Here is a 9,001-nt window from a genome sequence, read left to right as displayed (position 1 = left end):
ATTCTTATATTATTATGGCAGTAAATTTGCATATGTTCAGTAAGAATCCATTCTTTTTCTAGTAGGAAACTATTGGAAATAGCGGTTATATTACCAAGGCTTTGAATGGAATGGAATATTTGGGAGAAAGATGCATAGACTCGTGTATGACCAGACAGCTTTGAAGAACTCAGGTGGACTTTATGGAGCTATAAATAGCAGCCTGATACTAGCTTATAGAATCCCCAGCAGTCTTATCAGGTGAGTAAAGAAGGTATAAAAACACAGGGATATTTTAGGGAACTCAAAAAAAAAGGAATTCATAAATTCAAAAGAGAAATTTATAGGTAGTGCTGGTAAAGTCTGAGGACAAGTGTTTGGCTTGGCTTCTGACCTTTAGAGGTTGTTAAAAGTTGTGTAGAGATTTCTTATAATAAGTTCCAGGAAAGCAGGTTTTAAAAAGCCTATATGGTCAACTGCTATTTTTTTCCCCCTAAGATTTTATTTACTTATTTGAGACAGAGAGAACATAAATGGGGGTGGGTGGGGGCAGAGAGAGAGAGAAAAGCAGAATCCCTGCTGAGCGGGGAGCCCACCTAATGCAGGGTTCCATCCCAGGACCTCAAGATCATGACATGAGCCAAAGTCAGACTCTTTTTTTTCTTTAATGATTTATTAATTTATTTACTTGACAGAGAGAGAGATTACAAGTAGGCAGAGAGGCAGGCAGAGAGAGAAGAAGGGAAGCAGGCTCCCTGCAGAGCAGAGAGCCCGATGCAGGGCTCGATGCAGAGCTTGATCCCAGAACCTGAGCCAAAGGCAGAGGCTTTAACCCACTGAGCCACCCAGTTGCCCCCAAAGTCAGACTCTTAAATGACTGAGCCACTCAGTAGCCCGGATCACCTGTTCTTCTTGTAGCACTTACGTATGATGAGACCCAGTTTTTTGAAACTAGATATATTTTGCACACAAATTGATATGAATTTGACTGTCTTTAGTAGAAATGAGTGTGATTATAGATAGAAAATGTTTCAATAACATAACTGAGTAAATGTTCATAATAAACTAGACTAGATCCTGATTTCTTTGTTTGCTCCAGTGCCTAGGTACAACTCTCCAAATGAATATTTTCAAATTTTCCCCACCTTTCTGAGTTAGGTATATTTGAGAACCAATACTTCCTTTTTTCCTGAAACTCTGCAAGCTAAATATGAATAGCTTGATGTAACCTTCAGAGAAATCACCGCATTGAGGTGATCACATAGAGGCAGTCTTCATGCCTGTTGCTCTGTGGACCACACAAATGATCACCAGAGACGTTTGAACTACAAACCAGGAGAATGTGTCAGATTGACAAACTGCCTGCTTGACATCTAGAGATCTTCTGGTCTGGCCCTTCTCAGAACTCAGAAATTGTTTTCTGAGAAATTTGATCCAATCATTAGCTACTGTTTTTCTTTTGTTGCCATATAAATGCCTCTTATTTAATACCTGATTACTTGCACCATAGGCCAATTTGAGAACATAACTGCATCACCACCTCCTCAAATGAATTTAATTGAACTGACTTATTATCAGGACTAAGACTGGTTCAACAAGATGAAACAGTCTACCAATTCACTTTTAAGGAGTGAAACTTAAGCTAAATTTCAGAGGAGGGAATTTAGGGGACCAGGTCAGGTTGTCCCAAGATGGGCCACTTTGGCAGGAATGGTATTTCGAGTTAAAAGTAATCAAAACCTAGCAGATTCAGGAAAAGCTCTTTACCTCCTCCTCAACTGCATGCTTATATCAGGAAGAGAGCTATTATTAGAGATTCCTCTTTATCTAAGAAATGTACCCTCTTATGCAGGCAACCTTTGTTTTCTAAACATCTCCTCTTGCCTTCTTATTAATGGCCATCCTCCCTTTTGTATTATTCTCAGACTCCCACCCCCTCCTTAGCTCAGGATACCATATAAGCATGATGGTGCCTGTCTTTGGAATTTCCATGATTGAAATTAAATTTGATTTTCTCTTGTAAATTTGGTTCTTAGTCCAGCCAGAAGGACATTGAACAGCAGATAGAATTCTTTCTTACCAACAAAATCTAAACTATCTGCTTTCCTGACTCAGACTGGGGTTATAGTTGGCTCTAACCATTAATATTCCCCCCCACATAGAAATATATCTTATTAAGTACATGATTTCTTGTACCTTACAGACCTAACTTTGGAAGCCCACTTGCCACACCACCTCTTGAAATGAAAAGCAACTGTTTAACTGAACTTACCTTTTCTCAAGATTAAAAGATTGGTTCAATGAGATATGGAACACTCTATCAATTCAGCTTCTGGACTTTCAAAGTTATTAGGGAAATTTCAAAGGTAGGACCTAAGCAGAACAGAGTGTACTGCCCCCAAATAAGCCTCTTTGGCAGAAAGATTATTTTGAGCTAACTATTTTTAAGACACGGGAGAAAACCAGTAGAAGTTACCATTTTGTGAGAGACATGGACATTTATAAGGGAAATCTCCACATATAAGGGTATCTCCCTTTCTGAACCAGGAAGGGAAGGCTGACTACATCTTGAGAAACTCCTATCTGCCATACCCTTGTTGACTCAGTTTTGCCTGATAACCTCCCCTAATATCTTGTCTTTAGCTGTACATGATATTTAGGTGGTGGTTTGAGTCATTCCAAGGAGTAACTTGTTTCCCAGCTATTTCCCATATATACAGGAGGGGTATATATGTTATTAAACTCTACTTTTCTCTTATTAGTCTGTACTTTATTACAGAGGTTGAGTCTCATCAAGAACCTAGAAGGGAGAGGGAAAATTATTTTTCCTCCCTACATAGTGGACAGTCAGACAGTATTAATTTGTCTTCCTGTCTTATGGAATCTTTGAGCTAATGTGATTAAATGTATGATTTCCAAAAATATATCTTGAATTTTTATTGATATTCCTTCATTTCTAGGGAAGATCTATCAGCCTTATCTCTGTATTAAGTTGAGAGTTAATTTAAAAAAAATAGTGCAGAGTATAACTCCTACCTATACAAATTAAGTTACTTTCAAGATATGGGAAGTTAGGTCTGATTGTAGTTAAAAATGTGAACAATGTTTATGTAACTTTAGTTAGGCAACATCTGGAACTGATCTTCAGAACTTTGATTAACAGAATCAGCCTGATGAATCCCAGATGTTTAAACATGGCTGTGTTTCTTAGACTCACTGGATTATGAGAGTGAATACATGGAAGGAAGGGAAACATTTACAAGAACGAGGTGTCAAAGTAGCCAAGGGGGTATTTGGGTGTTGGCTTAGTTGTGGGCTAAAGGGGAAGGGGTTCTAAATGAACTTCCCCCTTTAAAGTTCTATACATTTTTTTTGAAAGCCCAATCTTTGATAACCTCAGTAGTATGTCTTAATAACTTTATTCATATTTGTTCCTGTACAAGTATATTTTTGTGTATCTACTATAGCTAAAGTTCTAAGGTCAGAAAGATAAAGAGTAAACATTCTCTGCCTTTGAGTCACTCAGTTTAGTGAGGGAAATGGGTATGTGAACAGTAATTATAACTGCCATATTTAAGGGCTGAGTACAGAAAGTAACCAAGACAGCCAGGGAAGGTAGGATGGTTTCAAAAAGAATGAGATGTGGGGCTCAGGATTTCTACATTATTTCTATAAGCTGCATTTGGCTTTGCTAATGTAACTTCTATATAATTATATGTCCATTGGATCATGGAGTCTTTGTCATGTCATAAAAATATATTTAAAGCAACAATTTTTGAATCATAAAACCAAAGTACTTTGACAATGCAGTCCATGAATATAATGGTAAAAACAAGATTAGCATTCATATGGACTTCACATTATTTGGTAAAGGTTCTCGAAAAACATATATTTTAGTCTTTCCTACAAATTGTGCTTTTAAGTGAAGGAATTCCTTTTCCTTTTGCAGCTTTTTTCTTGCTCTCATGCTTGACCAATATTGTGGACAGGAAAGTAAAATCATAAGTGTTCAGAGTCCAAATTTACTTTAGAAGCCTTAGGGGGGAAAGCTGTGTCCTGTTTTGTGACATACTTTAGTTTTCATAAAATCTCCATTCCACCCCACCCCACCCCAGGAAATATCAATTCTGAGTGAAAAGAAACAATGGAGAGAACCCAAAGGCATTAGTGACAGCATTACTGAAAAACAAAAACCTAAAATGCCTTAATAGCACAGTTTCAGAGGTAGAAGAGAGGGATTAAATATAAAATAGTTTTTCTATTCTTGTCATCAAGTTACTAATTCTTATGCAGAAGTTTTCAGGGAAAACTAGTGTCACAGGCTCAAATGAGCTTCAACTCCTTCCTTTTGCTAGTCAAGACTAGCAATACCTCAATACCTCCTTCTTTATCACCCATCAGATGAAAACTGCCCATCCGGCTTGAAATTGTTTCCTCTGAGGTAACAAATCAACCTATCTCTACTTCCAGAGAGCCTTACCTAACAGTACTAGGCTTTTCCCTCATCTTGGGTAGTCTCTTGAGGCTTTAATTCTTTCCCCAGAAAATATTGACCCGACTGGAGCCATTTCTAAAATAGAGCCAGAGTGGTTTACACGTCTTTTTTTTTTTTTTAAAGAGGGCCGAAACTTTTGGACTAGGCACAATGGCAAATGTTAGAGAGTCAGCAGGAGAAAGGACATTCTGACCATAAGACTGATACTTACAGACCTTCTAAAGATAAAACCAGTACTCAACGCAGTGTAGCTTAGCTTCTTAACCCCATAGACCAATCTTTCTTTTCCCCAACTAATGTAATTGCACCTTTCCTTTCCCTCACAAAAATTCATGGCTTTCACCCAATAAGCTGGATAGTATTTGGGTTTCTCTCTGAACCCGGGCTCCCCTTTAATATAAAAATAAACACACAATTGCTTCTCACTGTGGATTTTTATTTTCAAGTTGATACTAATTTTTCAAAACTTTGTTTAAATGTCAGTTGCTTAGAAAAGATTCCCTCAGTGTTCTAGGTTTGGTAAAATCACTTGTTAGGTATGTCCGTATTATCACATGGTCCTCATCACACCTGTAAATGCCTGCTTAGTGACCTTCTCACCTGGCTGTAAGTTTCAGGAGAACAGGAACTTTTATATCTGTATTAATCATTTTATTTCTAGCTCATTATATTCACATAGGAGATACTCATTGAAAAGAATACATTCAATATCTTTATCACTGTAATAGCTTATGCCCTTATATATCTTGACTGATTTATCTAGAAGGAATATCTTAGACCTTGGTGCCTTTGACACACTGTTCTCTTTATCTGGGCCAACTTCTCAAAGATGATTACTTTTTCACCTTCAGGTCTAGTTGCAACTTTACATCTTCATGGAAAATGTCCCTCACCAGTCTAAAGGAGAGAGTTATTTTCTTTTTTTTTTTTCTTCATGGTAGTCATCACAATTTATAATTATATATTGAGTTTTTAAAAAACTTATTCAACTGCTAACTTGAGGGCAGGGTTGTGTCACCCCATGCCTAGCTGGGTGTTGGATAGATTGGCAGGGGCTAATTTTTTTTTTCTTCACTAAATGAATAAAAGTTACATGTGTGAATGGCGAACATTTCTTTAAATATATTGCATGTTTCTTAGCCACAAGGGCTGTGGCATTTCTTCAGTGTTATTCTAGCACCTAGAATGCTACTTTATATGTCTTAATTCTTTTTTATTAGACGACTGTAAAAGTGTTTTAGAATCATCAAAAAGAAACTTTGCATTGTCTTAGTCTATCATTTACACTGTTTAGAAAAATGTCCAAGGAAGATGAATTGCATGTGTAAAACAGTAAAATGCCAATTGCAACACAACTATATAACTTCTATTTAGTAAAAATTAATAATGTACCAGGTGCCATTGCCTTTTCTGAACAAGACAGAGACCATCTACTCAAGCAGTCTTATTACTATAACTGGGGTAGCCCCAGCCTCAGTGTTTCAGGGGTGCTACTATTGCATTAGTCATTTTATCCCATGTTGACATTTGACTTGGGAATCAAAAAATAATTATTAAATTTCCTTACTACCTATAACCCATTGACAAGTCCTTGAAACAGGCAGAGTGACATTCCTCTAGTGACTCAACTGCCTCAATTAATACTTTGCTAAGACCAAAAAACAATCCTAGTCTGAGCATCCCTCCCCTCAGGATCCTATAAGTCTACTTTAGAGTATAAAAATTCCTTTGGAAACTTCCTTTATCTTTAAACCCCTCAAGCATATTACCCACCAATATACATCTGAAGGGTCTCATGACTAAGGTTTTATTAGAGGGTAATAAATGACTTTTTCCCAACAACAGCTAGCCCCTCAAGGTCCTAGAAATGTTGCTTCCAAAATTCCTTAGAGATTTATGCTATCCCTAGCCCCCTCCCAACTTGAAAGTTATAATAGGCCACTCCTCATGTCCCCATTGCAACTCCTTCTATCCACGAGTCCTGTCCCACTGCTTTAATAAAATCACCTTTTTGCACCAAAGACATCCCAAGTATTCTTTCTTGGGCATCGGCTTCAAACCCAGAGTTGAGCCTCTCTCTTTATCTATTAGCAATAGCAGCAAATCCAAAATAATCCCCTTTCCAGAGATCCCCTAGGGCTAAACACTCAGGGTCAGAGTCCCAATGCTGCCCTGGTAACGAATGTCTCAGACTGGCAATTCTGACGTGCAGAGCCTGAGGTCTTCAGGGATGCTAAAGCCTATCCTCTCCTAAAGCTTCTAGACAGCTTCACCAGGGACTTGTGAGGCAGGGGCTAAGCTGGGTTCTCTGTTAAAATCCCTGCCAGGTGCTAAGGGATAATGCTTCTTTAAAACCTTCTTTCACCTCACTGGCAGTTATTTCCCAGGCCATAGGGACAGGGAGAAGGGAAAATAATTTTCTTTCTACCCTTCTAGCTTCTTGGCGGAGGTCCCTCTACTGGTTTTGTAATAAAAGATTAACAGGAGAAAAAATAAGTTTGATAACATGTGTACTTTCTGTATATTTGGAAGATACCCAGGAAAACCAAGTAAAACTACCTGAAATGGTCACCACCACCAACTTAAATGCCATCTCCAGTTAAAGACAAAAGAATGATGTCCTGAAGGGGAGGCCAGTTTCAGGACATTACCAGGAAAAGTGCAGTAATAAGGGTCAGGCTTGTTATGCAGATTCAGGTTGTTTCCTTTCTCCATAGATTAGAGGTTCTGGAGATTTAGAGTCTCCAGGCAAAGGCAGAGCTGGGAAAAAGCATGGGACATGACTGGGGAAGAGAACTGGCAAGTTATAGACATCCTTGATTAACAAACTATGGAGACTCTAATTTGGTCAGGAAAAATAATTTTAAGTAGGGCTGTGGTATGTGTGTAGAAATGATGGGTTTGTGAGCATTGTTGGAAACCTGAAATTTTCCAGGAAAGGAATTAATGAGAGCCTAATCTTGAGTAGGAGTAGAGGGAAAGGCGAGAAGACAGACTGGATTATAGAAGTCCAGTGGCTGGTTGTGGTGGTCATTGTGAGGTGAGTGGAGAAGATTTTACAGTACTGCTTTGTTGTCTCAGTGAAATTGCTGATCTGAAGAGTGCCAGGAACCAGATACTTACTATCATCATGGTTTAATTTCTGTGCCTCTTTCCCAAATTCTTAATCTGTTAAAAAAAAAAAAAGTCTGCATGAAACATTTTTAATTGAGCTGGACCTCAAATTGGAATCCACATCACCTGTACGTCCTCTATGTTTAGAGCTCATGGTTTCCCTAGATAGCATCATACTCTGAGCCAAGTTGTACTTTTCATATGTACCCCTGCCTGACCAAGGAAACTCTTACAAGTGACACCAGATAAAGACTGAAGTTTATGAAACATAGTCATTCCTACAAGTATAGTTAATTCCACATATAAAGAGTTTATCATAATTATGCATACATTATGCTATTTTAACAGTTTTTAAAGTGATGTTGTTTTTTCAAAAGATTTTATTTAACTTATTTGACACAGAGAGAGACAGTGAGAGAGGGGAATTGGGAGAGGGAGAAGCAGGCTTCCCGCTGAGCAGGGAGCCTGATGTGGGCTTAGGGCAGGGCCCGATGAGAGGGCTCCACCCCAGGACCCTGGGATCTTGACCTGAGCTGAAGGCAGATGTTTAATGACTGAGCCACCCAGGTGCCCCAAAGTGATGTAAATTTAACTAGATCTGTCTATACACAAACAAGCTTGACTTGCATGCTTTTGTTTCACGGACCAATAGTTTAATTGATTTAACTCAATGAGTTACTGGCACAAATGGGCAGAACATGGTGACTACTCCTCATGGAGTTTATTAGATATTTTAGTCAGCATTTAGTCAGCGTCTGTATTCATAACTTCAAAAGGAGTGCAAAACTTCTCACTGTAAAGCTCTTTAACACACTGAATTTCAATAGAAAAATGCAAGTTCTTTTTCATGATTCGGACGGACAATCCAACATGGTGTTACCCTTTATACCAGGGAACAACTGAAAATTGTGTCTTTTCACCCACCTCCTTGCATTTTAATAAGTAGGCCTTTACTTTCTTCCAGTTCTACTTCAAATAATCAATTTGAGCTGTAGAAAATACTGGAGAGTTTCACCTCAAAAGAAAATTTTTGGCAAGTTTTGAGTAAAAACAGAATTATAATAGAAACCACTAAGCATACCTCTACTGCTGAGAACAGACCTCATGTTTTCACAGTCACCCAGTGCTAATGCAGCAGGAGGGCCCTGCCCTAGATTCTTTGTGGCTCCAGACTACTTTATTTCCTTTCTTCTCACCATAGGAGAATGTTTCCTTTTTCCCTGCGTCTCAGGGCCTGTGAGACAACATTAGCCCTTCTGGCTCTATATCTTGTTATTTATCTTTTCTCTTTCTTCTGTTTCAGTTCTCTTATTTTTAAATTTCTGCTTCTGTGTGAACAAGACTGGCTTCACTTTTAAATTAAAAGCTGAAGGAATAATAGTTCATAGCCTCTTCTGAATACCTGTTATGTGC

At 38.3% G+C, this 9,001-nt stretch overlaps 1 long non-coding RNA gene across 1 annotated transcript in view; it reads right to left on the bottom strand.

Moving 5' to 3' along the window:
- Nucleotides 1-760: 760 nt before the first annotated feature.
- LOC309859394 overlaps nt 761-9,001 on the bottom strand; it is a 197,161-nt gene continuing 188,920 nt past the window's right edge. Inside the window, exons 3-4 of the long non-coding RNA XR_014308660.1 lie at nt 7,598-7,642; nt 761-787 (exon numbers count right to left, since the gene is read on the bottom strand). This is a non-coding gene — a long non-coding RNA (uncharacterized lncRNA). The remainder of the gene's footprint in view (nt 788-7,597; nt 7,643-9,001) is intronic.

This window comes from Mustela nivalis (assembly GCF_964662115.1).
Source record: "Mustela nivalis genome assembly, chromosome: 2".
Classification (NCBI taxonomy): domain Eukaryota; kingdom Metazoa; phylum Chordata; class Mammalia; order Carnivora; family Mustelidae; genus Mustela; species Mustela nivalis.
The sequence above is the reverse complement of the archived record's forward strand: the minus strand, read 5'-3'. Positions and strand labels throughout refer to the sequence as shown.